The following is a 17,343-nucleotide window of genomic DNA, read 5'->3' as shown; positions in this document are numbered from 1 at the left end:
AGTTTGTGAGTTCAAACCCTGGATTGGGCTCCATGCTGATGATGTGGGGCCTGCTTGGAATTCTCTCTCTTCCTCTCTCTGTCCCTCCCCTGCTCATGCTCTCTCTCTCTCTCACTCTCTCAAAAAAAAATTTTTTAAGACAAATGTCTATTCAGATCTTACGCTCATTCGTAAATCAGATTGTTTTTTGCTATTGAGTCTGAGTTATTTATATACTTTAGATATTAGCACCTTATCAGATATGTAATTTGCACTTACTTTCTCCCATTCAGTAGGTTGTCTTTTCATTTTGTTGATGGTTTCCTTTGCCATGCAGGAGCTCTTTACTTCGATGGGGTCCCACTTCCGTATTTTTCTTTTGTTGCTTTTGCCTTTGGTGTCAGATCCAAAAATTCATCACCAAGACCTGTGTCAGGGAGTTTACTGCTCATGTGTTCTTCGAGAATTTTCATGGTTTTAGATCTTACAGTCAAATCTTTAACCCATTTCGAGTTAGTTTGTGTGTATGGCATGAGATAGTGGTCCAGTTTCATTCTTTTGCATATGGCCGTCCAATTTCCCCAACATCACTTACTGATGAAACTGTCCTTTCTCCATTGTGTTTTCCTTTCTCCTTTGTCATCAATGAATTGTCTGTATAAGTGATGGTCTATTTCTGGGCTCTCTATTCTGTCTCATTCATCTATGTATCTGTTTTTATGCCAGTACTATACCGTTTTCATTACTGTTGCTTCAAAATAAAGTTTGAATTCAGGGAGTGTGATGCCACCATTCAGGGGCCTTTAGTGGTTCCATTCAAATTTTAGGATTGTTTGTTCTATTTCTGTGAAAAGCACCATTGGAATTTTGCCAGGGATGGCATTGAGTCTATAGATTGCTCTATGGACATTTCAACAATATTACTTCTTTCAGTACGTGGGCTTGGAGTATCTTTCCATTTGTTTGTACCTTCTCCAGTTTCTTTCATCAGTATCTTATAATTTTTGGACTACAGGTTGTTCACCTCCTTGGTCAAATTTATTCCTAGGTATTTTATTCTTTTTGATGCAATTGTAAATAGAATTATTTTCTTAATTTCTCTGTTCATTATTGGTGTAAAGAAACACAATAGATATTTGTTGATTTTATATTCTACAACTTTACTCAATTTATTAGTTCTCACAGTTTTTTGATGGCATCTTTAGGGTTTTCTTTTTTTTTCTTTTTCTTTTTTTTACATTTATTCATTTTTGAGAGACAGAGAGAGACAGAGCATAAGTGGGGGAGGAGCAGAGAGAGAAGGAGACACAGAATCCAAAGCAGGCTCCAGTCTCTGAGCTGTCAGCACAAAGCCCGATGCGGGGCTTGAACTCACAAGCTGTGAGATCATGACCTGAGCTGAAGTCAGACGCTCAACCAACTAAGCCACCCAGGTGCCCCTTTAGGGTTTTCTATCTATAATATCTTGTCATCTTCACATAGTGACAGTTTTACTTCTTCCTCTCCAATTTGGAAAAATTTTTTTTTCTTTTTCTTGCCCAGTTGCTGTGGCTAGCACTTCCAATACTATGTTGAATAGAAGTGGTGAGAGTTGGGGCACCTGGATGGCTCAGTTGGTTAAGTGTCTGACTTTTGATTTCGGCTCAGATCAGGATCTCACAGTTCATGAGATTGAACCCCGTGTTGATTCTCTCTCTTGCTCTCCGCCCCTCCCCAGCTCACTCACATACTCTCTCTCTCTCTCTCTCTCTCTCTCTCTCTCAAAGTAAATGCATAAACTTAAAAAAAAAAAAAAAGGGGGCGCCTGGGTGGCGCAGTCGGTTAAGCGTCTGACTTCAGCCAGGTCACGATCTCGCGGTCCGTGAGTTCGAGCCCCGCGTCGGGCTCTGGGCTGATGGCTCGGAGCCTGGAGCCTGTTTCCGATTCTGTGTCTCCCTCTCTCTCTGCCCCTCCCCCGTTCATGCTCTGTCTCTGTCTGTCCCAAAAAAAAAAAAAAAAAAAAAAAAAGAAGTGTGAGAGTGGACATTCCTGTCTTATTCCTGATCTTAGAGGAAGAGCTCTCAGTGTTCACCATGGAGTATGATGTTGGCTGTGGGTTTGACATACGTAACCTTTATTACATTGAGGTACGTTTCCTCTATATCAGCTTTGTTGAGTTTTTATCATAAATGGATGTTGAATTTTGTCAAATGCTTTTTCTACATTTGTTGAGGTGATCATATGATTTTTATCCTTCGTTTTGTATCCTGTGAACTGATTTGCGGATGTTGAAACATCTTTGGATCCCTGGAATAAACCCCACTGGACGATGGCATATGACCCTCTTAATGTATTGTTAAATTCAATTTGCTAATATTTTGCTGAGGATTTTTGCATCTATGTTCATCATGGATATTGGCCTGTAAAAATTCCCCTTTTTTTTTTTTTTTTTGTAGCGTCCTTATCTGGTTTTGCTATCAGGGTAATGCTGGTGTTGTAAAATATGTTTGGAAGAGTTCCCCCGCCCCTTCTCTTTTTTAGAAGAATTTGTGAAGGGCTGGTATTAATTATTTTTTGAACGTTTGGTGGAATTCATTGTGAAGCTGTCTGGTACTGGACTTTTGTTAGAAGGTTTTTGATTACTAATTCAATCTCCTTGCTAGTAGTTGACCTGTTCAGATTTTCTGTTTCATTGTGTGTATTTATAATAATGTCTGTAATGGTAGGAAATTATATGCGAACCTGGCTATTATACTTTCCAATTAAAACCTTATGAACTGGTCACGAAACATATGCAAAGATATATAATGCCACTAATAGTACAAATATACATATTAAAACAATGTATCATTATATGACAAACACATTGGCCAAATTAAAAATTGATAATACCAAGTTTGATGAAGATGCACAAAAACAAGCACTTTCACAAACTTGGTAGACCGTGAAATTGAAGGAGCCTTTTGGAATGTGATTTAGCAGAATTTACCAATATTTTATTTTATTATTATTGTTGTTTTCCATGTTTATTTTTCAAGGAGAGAGAGACAGAGCATGAGCAGGAGAAGAGCAGAGAGAGAGGGAGACACAGAATCTGAAGCAGGCTCCAGGCTCCGAGCTGTCGGCACAGAGCCCAACATGGGGCTTGAACTCACGAACCGCGAGATCATGACCTGAGCTGAAGTCAGACACTTAACCGACTGAGCCACCCAGGCGCCCCGGAATTTATCAGTGTTTTAAGTGGGCACACCCTTTGAATCAGCTTTGTACTTCTGGATACCTATCCTAGAGAAAATTCATGCATCTGCATATAGAGACACGTACCCACTGGATGTAATATTTAAAAAATGGAATCAACCGGGGGCACCTTGGTGGCACAGTCGGTTAAGCATCTGACTCAGGTCTGGCTCAGATCGTGATCTCGTGTTTTTTTGTTTGTTTTTTTTTAACGTTTTATTTATTTTTAAGACAGAGAGAGACAGAGCATGAGTAGGGATGGGGCAGAGAGAGAGGGAGACACCGAATCTGAAGCAGGGTCCAGACTCTGAGCTCTTAGCACAGAACCCGATGTGGGGCTCGAACTCACAAACTGTGAGATCATGACCTGGGCCGAAGTCGGACGCTCAACCGACTGAGCCCCCTGGGTGCCCCGCATGATCTTGTGGTTTGTGGGTTCAAGCCCTGCGTCGGGCTTTGTGCTGACAGCTTGGAACCTGGTGCCTGCTTCAGATTCTGTGTCTCCCTCTTTCTCTGGCCCTCCCCTCTCGCACATGCTCTCTCTCTCTCTCTCTCTCTCTCAAAAATAAATAAACGTGAAAAAAATGGCATCAACCTAAATATTGATAAATAACAGAGTGGCTAAATAGAAGTACAGTTGATTCTCATTATTCACAGTATTCACAGTAGTCACGTTCTGTAAAGTACTGTGAATGCTGAATTAGCATACAGAACCAGTGCTCTTAAAGGAAATACAGGTTAGGTTCCTGGGAGCCTCTGCTCACATTTTCTTTCTTTTTCTTATTTTCAGATTTTTAAAAAGATTTTTTTTTTAAGTAATCTCCACACCCAACCTGGGGCTTGAACTCACAACCCCAAGATCAGGAGTTGCACGCTCCACCGACTGAACCAGCCAGGCGCCCCATGTGTGTTTCTGTTTAAAGACACTTGACTTATTACACATCGCGTAAAAATAATTAATAGCAAGGTCTTTCAATGATTGAAAGCCAAGGGCTTTGGAGGCTAGTTGCCTTAAGTAGGTTCATTTGCCAACATCCTTGTAAAACAAGCCAGTCTAACCAGTGTTGCAAACCTTCTCGTCCACGTAACCCTTTTCCTGTATGACATTTAGCAGGTAGTCTTTTAAAACCCTTCTTCAGCCGACCTGTCTTGCCTGCAAAATTAACTAGGTGGACGGTGTCACTGATTTATTAACACAGAACGCACAGCCAGTGGGCACTGACTGGAGCCTGAATGAAGCGTATCTGACACATGTATTTTCTCCATAAGGCACATCACGGCCTTCTTCTTTTTTTCAGTTTTACTGAGAAATAATTGTCACACGTCACCGCGTGAGTTTAAGGGGCACACAGGATGCATTGATTGACATGTGTTGTCAAATGATTATTGCAATAGGTTCAGCCCCCGTACAGCCTTCTTGATCCTGGGAACGCTGGACACCACTCCAGCCCTACTGGTTTTCATGGAAGAAGTGAAATCAACAGCAGAGGCACAAAAAGACAGGGGCGCCTGGGTGACTTGGTCGGTTAAGCGTCTGACTCCTGATTTCAGCTTCGGTCATGAGCCTGCTTAAGACTCTCCCTCTCCCTCTCGCTCTGTGCCTCCCCCGCTTGCATGCGTGCTCTCTCTGTCTCTAAAAAAAGAAAAAAAGGGCACAAAAATACAAAAATCATGGCATTAAAAAGACTGCCAAAATTTGGGGGCACTTGTTTGCGGTATGAAAGCTGAAACAAGAAAGTAGGGCCTCACCTCGTTCAGCCTCAGCGGGAGACATGCACATCAAGCGACTGAAATTGTCCAGTGCTCTGCCCATGTCTCCGTGTGACCCCGGAAGCGCTGGGACTATTAACTTGGAGACTACAAATAAATTTTAGAGAGTAGCCGCAAATTTGCAAATAGAGAATCCGCAAATAGTGAGTACGGACTGTACCTGTGAAAAGGACTAAGGTAGGTCAGTTTGTACTTGCCGAAGGACGCCCACGATAGGTTTTTAAGTGAAAAAAGAGAGCCACGGAACACTACGTACAGAGGTTGAAAAAGCACATCCTTCAGAGGGCCAGAGAGGCGACGTAAACCGATGAGGCTGAGGCGGGCCGGTGGGAGACCTCTGGGAAGAGTGGGTGCCAGAGAAGAGAAGGGCTTGTCCCGCCTGCAGGGGGCAGTCCGCTGCTGGGTGCTACTCCGCGGTTTCCAGGCAGAAGTGAGAGCCCCTGTCGCCTTATCTTCCAAGTTTCCAAGACTTTCGCGAAATATCCCAATTTAGTATATGTGCTGCCGAAGCGAGCACGAAATATCCCAATTTAAAATGTTGCCAACTAACTTAGAGATTTTCAAAAATGCTCTGTGGGTCAAGCCAAACCTGCTATAAGCCTACAGGCTGCCAGATTGTGGCCCCCAGCGTGCAGTGGCGTTTAGGAGAAAAGTACACACGTGAATAGAAATGCAGGGGAAAGGTCTGGAAGGATACACATCCACCAGACCTTAAACAGTGGTTTCCTCGGGGCACAGGAAAAGAATGGGATTGTTGAAGACGGAGGTAGGTCTTCATCTTTTCTGTATTATTTGAGACCTTGACCGTGAAAATATAAGTATGTATTATTACTTACCTACTTTAAAACGAAGAAAAGAACCCTGTGAATTGAAGGACCAAAGAAATTGTCCTCTGGCCCCCTACATTGGGCAATGTCAGTGTTCTCTGCCTTGGATTGCCAGCCCTCAGGAAGCAAAGATTATATATATACACACAGTATACATACATACGCGCGCGCACACACACACACACACACACGTGTGTGCGTGTATTCTTTTTTCTAGATTTTATTTTTAATTTTTTTTAATGTTTATTTGCTTTTGAAAGAAAGAAAAAGACAGAGGCCTGAGCAGGGGAGGGGCAGAGAGAAAGAGACCCAAAATCTGAAGCAGGCTCCAGGCTTTGAGCTGTCAGCACAGAGCCCCACGTGGGGCTCAAACTCGTGGACCGCGAGATTGTGACCTGAGCTGAAGTCAGACGCTCAATCGACTGAGCCACCCAGGGGCCCCTTTAAGATTTTATTCTTAACTGATCTCTACTCCCAATGTGGGGCTCAAACCTATCACCCCAAGGTGAAAAGTTGCATGCCGGGTGCCCCAGCAGAGATTACATTTTTAATTAGCATTGTTTTCGTTGTTTAGGGAATGTTTGTCTTCAAGGGATGGAAACCCATGGAGAATAGCTCCAGACCAAAAGGGAGATCGGGTGGGAAGGTACAGGGCGACATGGTAGTGTCCAGGAGAAGCAATGAGACCAAGCCCACAGGGTACTCTGACCCAGTTCGAGAAGCCACGTGGCCCCGGGGCCCAGAGGCGGCCCCGTGACCTCCCGCGTCCGCTGCTGTCTGACATGGGATTCATTCTTCTGCTTGGCGAGTCTGCCTCCAGCGCACGGCCCCAGTGGCGCCTCAGGCCAGGGTTACCAGGCCCTCACGGGGCTTGCAGCCTCAAGTAGGGAGTCTCCAGAGTGCCAGGGCCGCACTCCTGGGAGAGAGAATCTGTGACCGCTGGGTTTTTGACCTGGATCAAAAGTGCCCTCACGCTGCAACCGTTTGTGCAGGAAAAAGTAGAGTCCCGTGGTGCGTACTGACCCCAGGGACCCGCACCAGCAGGGAGGGCGTTTCTCCCAGATGACGGTGTGGCCCGGGGAGGGACCTCAGAAGGTGTCCACAGGTGCAGCTCCAAATTCCCGGTTTATAGGTATTTGTCAACGCTGGATCGGATAGGACACGTGAGTTCGTCAGGAAGGTAGCAGAGCAAAGCGGCCGAGATCTGGGATTTCGGTAGGGTGACCAGCCATCCTGCTTTGTCCAGGCCCAAGGAAGTGTCCAGGATGTGGGCTTTCCGTCTGAAAACCAGGGCAAGGGTGCCTGGGTGGCTCAGTCGGTTGGGCGTCTGACTTCAGCTCAGGTCTTGTTCTCACGGTTCATGGTTCGAGCCCCGCGTCGGGCTCTGTGCTGACAGCTGATGTCTCAGGGCCTGGAGCCTGTTTTGGATTCTGGGTCTCCGTCTCTATGACCCTCCCGTGCTCAGGCTGTGTCTCACTCTCTTTCTCAAAAATAAACATAAAAAAGAAAACCAGGACAGTTTTTAAGCATTTCCCGGGGTGAGGGACAGTCACTGCTAAACCAGGAGAATCCCAGCAAATCAGGATGAGTTGATCCCCCTGGATTTTGGAGTTAGATCCAGTTTTGAATCCCGGCTCAGCTGCCATAGCCGCGTGGGACCCTGGGCAAGTCATTTCACCTCTTCTACCTTGGTGTCCTCCTTGTGGAATGAGGACACTAAGAGTTGCCACCTCACAGAAGAAGAGAAACACCCAGCCAGTGCTCAAAAACACGTTTAGGTGATTGAAGAATACACACCGTTAAAAAATGGAAGTGAAACGAACAGGTCTCACTCCCACCTCTGTCCCTCAGGCCACACGACCCCAGTTGCCCTCTTCAGAAGTAACCAGTCTTAGTGGTCTCTACTTTTACAGAGAAAGTCTATGAATGATAGAAACATGTTTACAGATATATATTTTTTAATGCTTATTTATTTATTTATTCATTCATTCATTCATTCATTTTGAGGGGGGAGGAGCAGAGAGAGGGAGAGAGAGAATCCCAAACAGGGTCCACACTTTCAGCACAGAGCCCGATGTGGGGCTCGATCCCACAAATCCTGAGATCATGACCTGAGCCGAAACCAGGAGTCGGGTGCTCAACTGACTGAACCACCCAGGCTCCCTGGTATATGGATCTTTTTCACTCCAATGTTGGTCAGCGGCACGTACTGCTTTGGTGTTGGCTTTTTTTTTTTTTTTTCATGCTGTACTATATCTTGGAAGGCAGTCCACACCAGAATGTTTAGATTTTCCTCACTGTTGAATGGCCGCATAGTGTTTCGTGGCCTAGGGACGTCCTAATTCATTTAGCCTGTCTCGCACTGACTGACGTTTGAGATGCTTCCAGTTATAAGCAACAATATGATACTATCTTTATATACGGTGCACGCACAGAAGTGTGTCTGTAGGATTAATTCCTAGAAGTGATGCTGGGTCGAAGGAGCTGCTGTTACCCTTAGTGTCAGTCTCTAAGAAGTCACATACTGAATCCACTCTTCCCATCTATCTTTATTTTTTGAGAGAGAGAGACAAAGTACAAGTAGGGAAGGGGCAGAGAGAGAGGGAGACACAGAACCTGAAGCAGGCTCCAGGTTCTGAGCTGTCAGCACAGAGCCCGACGCGGGGCTCAAACTCACGCACCGTGAGATCATGACCTGAGCCCGAGTCGGACGCTTAACTGACTGAGCCCCCCAGGCGCCCCTCCACCCTCCCTTCTGCAGGCAGATACTAGCTATTCACCTGATCATAGAGATCTATGTCCAGTGTGTTTTGTGTGTAAGAAATCAGTTAAGCCCTGGTACAACTTGGAAAATTCTAGAACACCTCTGCTACTTCTCCTCTCCTTTCAACACCGCCCCTTCTTTCCCCATCCACATCGGCATGTGACTTCATTCCCGCGACGTGCGTTGGTGGAGATGATGTCTGAGCCTGGGTTCCTTAGAGAACAGAATCTGAGGCGAGGTTTTTATACCAGACTGTGTGGGAGCATCTGTTCCCAGGGCCGCAGGAGTGATGAGGAAAAGGGAGCACAGCAAGGGAAGGAGAGAAGCAAATGTGAGAGCATGCATCACTGTACTGGCCACAGCTTTTGCAAACACGATTGCTTCCTGTGTCTCACAGGATGTCTTTGAGAAGCTGAAAAAAAAAAGCTGTATCATCTCTGAGCCTGGGGCAGGGTGGGGGGTGGGGGGCCGGTGTGGGGGAGGGGCACGGAAGGGAGGATCAAGCCATCTCCAGGCTGCTAAAGTCCCTCATTAGTCAACGTTTGCCCCTGCAGGGTATTAACCTCTTCTCTCTTAGGAGTTGAGCAACCTTCCTCCTCCAGCAGTTACAGCAAATGCTAGAACCCAAGGCAGCCTCCGTGGAGGCTAGAACCCGCGAGGCAGAACCAAATGCTAGAACCCGCGAGGCAGAGGGCGGAAGCACGGATGCTGGTGCGAAGCCGGGCACGGTGGCTTCGGTGGGTTCGTGCCCTCCTGTGACTCGGAGCCTGCGGCAGCCACAGACCAGGTCGCTGCTCGCATCCCGGCCGGAAAGCAAGGCCAGTACGGGATTTCAGTGACACATAAAGTGAGTTTGGGGCCCACGGGGGCATTGCCATATTTCTCTGTCCCTGATTACCTTATGGTGGCATCATTGAAGTCAGGATGCACCTTACAACTGACAGCATGTCAGAGTTTAACAGGCAGTTTTGTTCCCTCTCTTAGCGGCACGTAGTGGCATTTTAGATGAAAGACGGTAATTCATTTGGGCTGCTGCGTATCAGCGTGTCTCTTGATATCCTGGGCGCAGAAATGTTCTCACAAAAGAGGCACTCCCATCTCCTGTGGGAACGACCCATAAAAGGAAGAGCGATGAACAAATTCATAAATCAGGGACCTCGGATCTCCGTCGTTGGTAATAAACATTCACTCTAAGTAATATGACCATTTGTGGCTTACAGGTATCAGTGCTTGATAACGTTTGTCAAGGTCAAGTCCGGGCTGTGAAAGGAAAGTTCTTCCCTGCGTTCATGGTGAGTAAATGCTTTAATGAAGGCAGAGCTCCATGCTGAAGATTGACGCCTCGTTCACCTTAACAAAAGTACACTAACAGCAGGAGTCCATCCTTCTTTTAAAAATTGTGTATGAGTGTATTTACCCAGTATGCTTCAGGTTTGTACTCATATTAGTATCCTAAATTGTGATGCTCTAAAATGCGTGTTTAGAGTCTAAATCCTTTATATTCCTTTTTTTTTTTTTACATTCATTTTTTATGTTTTGAAAGACAGAGAGCGCAAGTGGGAGGAGGGCAGGGGGACAGAGGATCCTAAGCGGCTTCCACACCGACAGCAGCGAGCCTGATGCAGGGCTTGAACTCACGAACCGTGAGATCAGGACCTGAGCCGAAGCTGGACACTTAACCGACTCTGCCACCCAGGTGCCCCTAAATCCTTTATATTCCAAGCGTGGTGTTTGAACTAGCAGTGTGGGACAACAACCTGGGAACTTGCTAGAAATGCAGAATCTCAGACCCCGTCCTAGCCCCGCCTGCTAAATCAGAATACATATTTAATATACAGGCTCCAGGGGCACCTGGGTGGCGCAGTCGGTTAAGCATCCGACTTCAGCCAGGTCACGATCTCGCGGTCCGTGAGTTCGAGCCCCGCGTCAGGCTCTGGGCTGATGGCTCAGAGCCTGGAGCCTGTTTCCGATTCTGTGTCTCCCTCTCTCTCTGCCCCTCCCCCATTCATGCTCTGTCTCTCTCTGTCCCAAAAATAAATAAAAACGTTGAAAAAAAAATTAATATACAGGCTCCCACATCAGCTGATGAGTGGATAAGCAAATAAGGTCTGTCCACACAATGGAATATTACTGAGCCATAAAAAGGCATGAAATACTGATATGTGGTATGGCATAGATAAGCCCTGAAAACATTATGTTAAATGAAAGAAGTCAGACACAAAAGAGCACATATCGTATGATTCCATTCATTTGAAATGTCCTGGATAAAGCAGATCTGTAGAGACAAAAAGAAGATTATTGTCTGCCTAGGGTATGGGCGAAAGGGGGCATTGGAGTCACTGATGATGGGTGAGGGATTTCTTTTGGGGAATGATGGAAATGTTCTGGAATTAGATAGTGGTGATGTTTGCCCAACATTGTGAATATACTAACCACCACTGAATTTTTGAATTTATGCTATATGAATTTTATTTCAAAAACATTTTTTAAATGAAGCCAACCTAACATATTGCCTGCAACCTTTAACAAATCTTAAGATTTCTTTTGTTCCCACAGGACAGGAAGAGAAAATGCTGCTTAAGTCACTTTAGTAGAGGGGCACCTGGGTGGCTCAGTCAGTTAAGTGTCCAACTTTAGCTCAGGTCATGATCTCGAGGTTTGTGAGTTCGAGCCCCGCGTCGGGCTCTGTACTAGCAGCTCAGAGCCTGGAGCCTACTTCGGGTTCTGTGTTTCCCTCTCTCTCTCTCTGCCCCTCCCCTGCTCATGCTCTGCCGTTCTCTCAAAAATAAGTAATCATTAAAAAAATTTTTTTTTTAATTATTCCAGTAGAAAGAAATGTTCCCCAAGTAATACAACATGAAAATCTTATGGCTTTATTTTGGATCATCTATGGAAGTAATGTAAAGTAAATAAAGTGCTATGTTAACATCATTAAAAGTGGGGGGAGGAAAAAAGCCAAAAATTTAAAAGGCATTTAAAAATAGAAACAAACAAACAAAAAAACCAAAACAAAACACAAGCCTTCCCCCCACCCCAGGTGATTCACGTAGCTATTAAGATTTGGGAAGTGCTGCTCTACATATCATGCCCTTGACTGCAAGACCCCCATGTCCTTCCTCACCCTCGCTCGGAAAACTCTTCCCTTTCCTTAGAGGCATCCCCAGATGTGACACTACTCCAGTTGTTAGCTTGGCCAGCCCACACCCTTCTCCGGCTGCCTGTGAGGTAGAGGCTGTTGGCCAGGTAGTGCCACCCCCCGGGTTAGGAGGGGGCCCTTCTCCAGTCCTGGGTTGCGAGGCATCCCTGCTCCCCGGAGAGCACGGCCGGCGCCCGGGGCCCCAGCCGGCCTCTGCTGAGCACGGCTCTCCGAGTTTCTCGGTCTGCCTTCATAAGTGGCCGAAAAACACACCAGACACCAAACTGTTCCCCACATTGTCCTCATCGCTTCTTCTCACCAGGTACCTCTGCCCCCAAATCTCCACTCTCCTTCTTGAAACAAAAAAGTAAAGGACCTCAGATACCGACACATATAAGAACATCAAATGGAATGAGGAAAGAAGGGAAGGATTCCCCCTTCTCCCCAGAGATATCTCAACTGTAGCTTCTGCTTGGGCAAAATTTTCTAGCACGCATGCACAGACACACACACACACACACAGACACACACACACACACACACACACACACACACAGAGGAAAGATATGTAGCGAAATATTAACAGTGATTTTTTTAGTGGGTGGTAGGATTTATCTATTTCTCTGTATTTCTAACATTTTAAATTTTTTTTAAATGTTTTTATTTATTTTTGAGGGAGAGAGAGAGCATGAGCAGGGGAGGGGCAGAGAGAGAGAGGGAGACATAGAATTCAAAGCAGGCTCCAGGCTCTAAGCTGTCAGCACAGAGCCCAATGTGGGGCTCAAACTCACGGACCACGAGATCATGACCTGAGCCGAAGTCGGACGCTTAACCAATTGAGCCACCCAGGCGCCCCTGTATTTCTAATTTTTTAAAAAATGAATGCATCTTACTTACATAATCATAAAAATAAAAGATTTTTTGTTAGAGGAAGTAAGAAACTCCCCATGGTGATGGAATATGTGATTTCAACGTGCATTTTCAAATAGAGAATTTCTGTCTCGCAAAAATTAACCTGTAGGGTCACAAAGTCTTCCTCATACGATTCACAGTACACAAAAAAGTCTTTTATGAGTGATGTCGGGTTACCAGAGACAGGAAACAAAGCTGGTTCCCAGATCCTGGAAGGAGGTTGTGCGGAAGCCTTCTGGAAATTTCAGGCCCTCCTCCAAATGAGAACACATCTTTACAGAAGGTATACTGTCTCCTCTGTAAAGAGGGAGTTTAGGAGAATTACCTCATTATCATACCAGTTGGTCATAATCCCCGCCTGATCCTTTTTATCACATTAGGTATAGATACTTTGTTTTGAATCTCTACCAAGAAGGAGTTGAATTGGTTAATTCTCCTGGAAGTGGTTCAGTTTAAAAGGGTTTCAAGTAATTTGTTTCTCATTGTATTCTCTTTTAGGTGAATTATCTGAACGCTTTACAGAAAGTACATTTAACTGGATAATTCTAAAACACGGCATTAAAAACTGAATAGGGTCATTGAGAGAGATTTGAAATTCAGATGAGCAAAAGCTCTTCTTATGTTTGTGTACACGTCCATGGATTTTTTTTTTCAACGTTTTTTTTTTGTTTTTTTTTTTTATTTATTTTTGGGACAGAGAGAGACAGAGCATGAACGGGGGAGGGGCAGAGAGAGAGGGAGACACAGAATCGGAAACAGGCTCCAGGCTCCGAGCCATCAGCCCAGAGCCCGACGCGGGGCTCGAACTCACGGACCGCGAGATCGTGACCTGGCTGAAGTCGGACACTTAACCGACTGCGCCACCCAGGCGCCCCATCCATGGATTTTTTTTTTTTAACAGAAATGGTGCGTTATTGGGGAATTTTTAAATTTCGAGTGTCTGACCTTTGCCACTCAAACTAGCTTAGGCAAGAAAGGAATGTGCATTGACTCATAAAACAAATTTAAGGCAAAGTCAGGGTTATTTCTGGCCTCAGTGACCAAAGACTCAAAGGCTCTCGGGACTGCCCCCGGCTTTTGCTCTCTGCTTCCAGCTCTCTGTGGTCCACTCATGCACTCAGACTGCAGTTCACCCGGCAGGGAACATGGCGGCCCCTTCCCCCAGCCTCCCGGCCTCCCGGCCTCCCATCTTCCCCTGTGGGAAAAGGCCTTTTTTCTTTGGTTCCAGATTAAGAAGTGCCAGGGAAGGTTCCTGACAGGCTCTGCTTGATACACCAGCACACTCTCTGACAAACTGTCATCGCAAGGTGGCACGGGGCTGTGACTGGCTCAGTCTGGATCAAGTGCCCACTTCTGGTTTTTAGTATAGAGTGTAATGTTTATTTATTTATTTTGAGAGAGAGAGAGAGAGAGAGAGAGAGAGAGAGAGAGTACAAGCAGGGGAGGGGCAGAGAAAGAGGGAGAGAGAGAGTCCCAAACAGGTTCTGCGATATCAGCGCAGAGCCCGACGTGGGGCTCGATCCCACGGACCGCGAGATCATGACCTGAGCCGAAATCCAGAGTGGGACACTTAACCGACTGAGCCACCCAGCCGCCCCTCAAGTACCCGCTTCTAAACCAAACCCTGTGACGGAGGGGAGGGTCATGCAAGGAGAGGCCAGCTCACGTCTGAACCACGGGTGCTGTTTCCTCAAGAAAGATTGGGTGCTATTTCTTGTAGTACCCGGGACCAGTGAGCTAGTAGACAAATGACAAGTGTTCACCACATACAAGTGGGATCATATTTGATGCACCTGTTTTGCCACATTTTTTTTTTTTTACACATCTTTCATTTTTCCACGTTCTGCATTAGTTCAATGCTGATAGCATTTAATGGTGGAACGATATTCTATTCTGGAACCCAGACGTGATGACCGGAAGCGACCAAGACAAGGGCCTCCCACTAAGGTAGGCAGAGCAGAGAGACAGAGGTCATCTGAGTCCTTGCTGGCCCTCCCAGAGTGGCTGGACTGGTGCTATTTCCACGCTTCTTGATACCTGAGAAAAATAGCCCGTACAGGCTGAACGACAGTAGTCCCTTACACACAGCCAGGCGCAGTCCCTTAGAGAGGGGCTCCAGGCGGGCTGGAGCCATTAAAAGGAGGCCAGGAAGTTTATCACCAATGGGAACAGACGCAGGACAGTGCTAAGAACCCCAAAGAGACTGAAAGGGAAACTGAAATAAAAGAAATTGCAGCTGGGGCATCTGGATGGCTCAGCCGGGGAAGGTGGGGGGGAGACTCCGACTTCGGCTCAGGTCATGATCTCACGATTGGTGAGTTCAAGCCCAGCATCGGGCTCTGTGCTGTCAGCCTGGAGCCTGCTTTGGACCCTTTGTCCCCCCCCCCCCCACTCCTCCCCCACTCTCTGAAAAATAAACATTAAAAAGATTTTTTTAATGAAGGAAACCTATTAAAAAAAGAAAGAAAGAAATTGCAGCCTGTTTCTTTTTTGAACCGTTAAAGGAGACTGACCCATAGAGCATCCCTGAGTCAACGCGACGTAGTCACAGTAGTGTGGAAATGGCAGCCGTGGATGAATCGGGCAGAAAGAGGATCAGAAGTAGCACCCCGAGGCTTATGCTGTGTACCACGGAGGGTTTCAGAAATCTCCAAGTGCTCCCAGTAAGGGTGATGGGACAGGCTGAAACTGAGAGCCAGGAAGCCTCCCGAAGGGTCACACTGTGGCTGAAGACCCGTGGCCAAGACTTCAGGGCAGTGGCCTAAGCAGGCACCGGAGAGAACAGGCCCCAGGAATTGGACGGGTCAGTGGCAATGAAATGAGTAGAGAGGCCAGGAGAGATCTGGTGAGTGGGCTGCGCGTGGGGTGAGCAGGAGTCAGTGGAGAAGGTCAGCTGGAGAAGTGGGGCCCCTTCCCCCCGTGCGCCCCCTGCTCCCCAATAACATCTTGGGAATGAGTAAGTGGAGAGGACGCCGTTGGGGGAGACAGACAGCTTTCAGAGGGAGTTTGAACTTTAAATGGACTACGATTTGCCCAAATTTAACTATTTCAAACCCAAAAGAGAATGTTTTGACCAGTAAGCTGAAGAGCTGCCCAGTAATGAGAATCTTCTGAGGAATCTTAGTGCAGTCATGAAGACTTAAAAAAAAAAATGTGTACTAGGGCGCCTGGGTGGCTCAGTCCGTTGAGCATCCTACTCTTGATTTCGGCTCAGGTCATGATTCCGGGGTTGTGGGATCGAGCCCCACGTTGGGCCCCATGCTGAGTGTGGGGCCTGCTTGAGATTCTCTCTCTCTCTCTCTCTCTCTGTCTCTCTCTCCCTCTCTCTCCCCTGCTCATACTCTCTCTCTCTCTAAAATAAAAAAAAAAAATTCTTTTTTAATTTGTACCTCTGGGTCGTGCCATGTACATTGTGACTGTCCCTCCCCGCTTCCCCATACGTGTAGATCTCTATTACAAGTTTCCTTAAAGAGGTGCCACAGGAGTTTGACAGAGTGTCACAAGGAAAATGTCCTAAAGGCCACTTTAGTCCTGTGGTAGCCGGTCTCCAAGGTGGCCCACTGATCCATGCTTCCTAGTATTCATGTCCTTGTCCCACACCGTACCAGGGGTGGTCTGCATGACCAAGGGCATTTGGCAGAAGGGACGGTATATCACTTCCAAGATTAGGTGAGCCTCTGCTTCTGTCAGATCGCTCATTCTGGGGAAACTGGCCACCATGTTGTGAGGAGAGGCCTACGTGTGAGGAGACAGCCTGTGTATGTGTGAGCTTGGAAGCAGATCCTCCAGCCCCAGTCAGGCCTTCAGATCATCTGCAGCCCCAGTCAGCACCTGGATGCAGCCTCATGACAGACCCTCAGTTAGAGACAGCCAGCTAAGCTGCTCGGATTCGCGAGCCCCAGAAACCATAATAAATGTTGTTGTAACCCACGACGTTTGAGGGGTAATTTATTATGCACCAATAGACGCTATACTCCCTCCCTTAGAGGGAGTTAAAGCACCTGCTAAAAATCTCTTTTCATCCTCCATGAAGTCTTTTCAGCTTCCCTCCCCTCCTCCATTTCCATGCTGCCACACCTGTAAGCACCCAACTCCTAATAGGTCATGGGCCTGCTCCAAGTAGCCACCCGGGGTACATGGCCTCATTTCTCTACAGGCTGATTTTCTCATGAGACCGAGCTTCTCCTCCCCACACATCTGATAACGATGAATAAAATGCTAAGAGAGCGAGGCTGGGGCAGAAGGAACGAGGCCAGAGGGAGAGGCAAGGGATAGCCATCAGCCAGATTCAGTGACTCTTCATGTACCTGCCCTCCACATTCCCTGACGATCGCTTGAAGAGCCATAGAATCTTCCTGATGGCAGAATACCAGAAAGACCCCTGAGGGGCCTGGAGATGCCTCTGATTATCCAGGTCCTGAACTGTGTTCCGTTTATGGGAGCCTGGCACTCCCTAGGTTTCCAGGGTGTTCCTTGCTGTTTCTGGGTTCCCATGAGATTTCAGTTTATCCCATTTCCATCTAACTAAAATATATCTGCTGAGCAAAACCAGATGTTTGTTTATGGTGGGCAGAATTCCCCAAAATGCTATTGTGGTCATTTTGCAGCTGACTACAGTTATATAGCAAAACAATTGAGATGCACTAGCTATATGGAAGAAAAAAAAAAAAAAAGAAAACATTATTTGGTATTGCAGTGTATCTTCTATGGTTTCTCGCCTCTGTTGGCCTGTGAGCTTC

The sequence above is a fragment of the Puma concolor genome, chromosome B3 (genome assembly GCF_028749965.1).
Source record: "Puma concolor isolate L17-30 chromosome B3, mPumCon1.1.hap2, whole genome shotgun sequence".
Classification (NCBI taxonomy): Eukaryota; Metazoa; Chordata; class Mammalia; order Carnivora; family Felidae; genus Puma; species Puma concolor.
Note: the sequence above shows the minus strand (reverse complement) of the source record.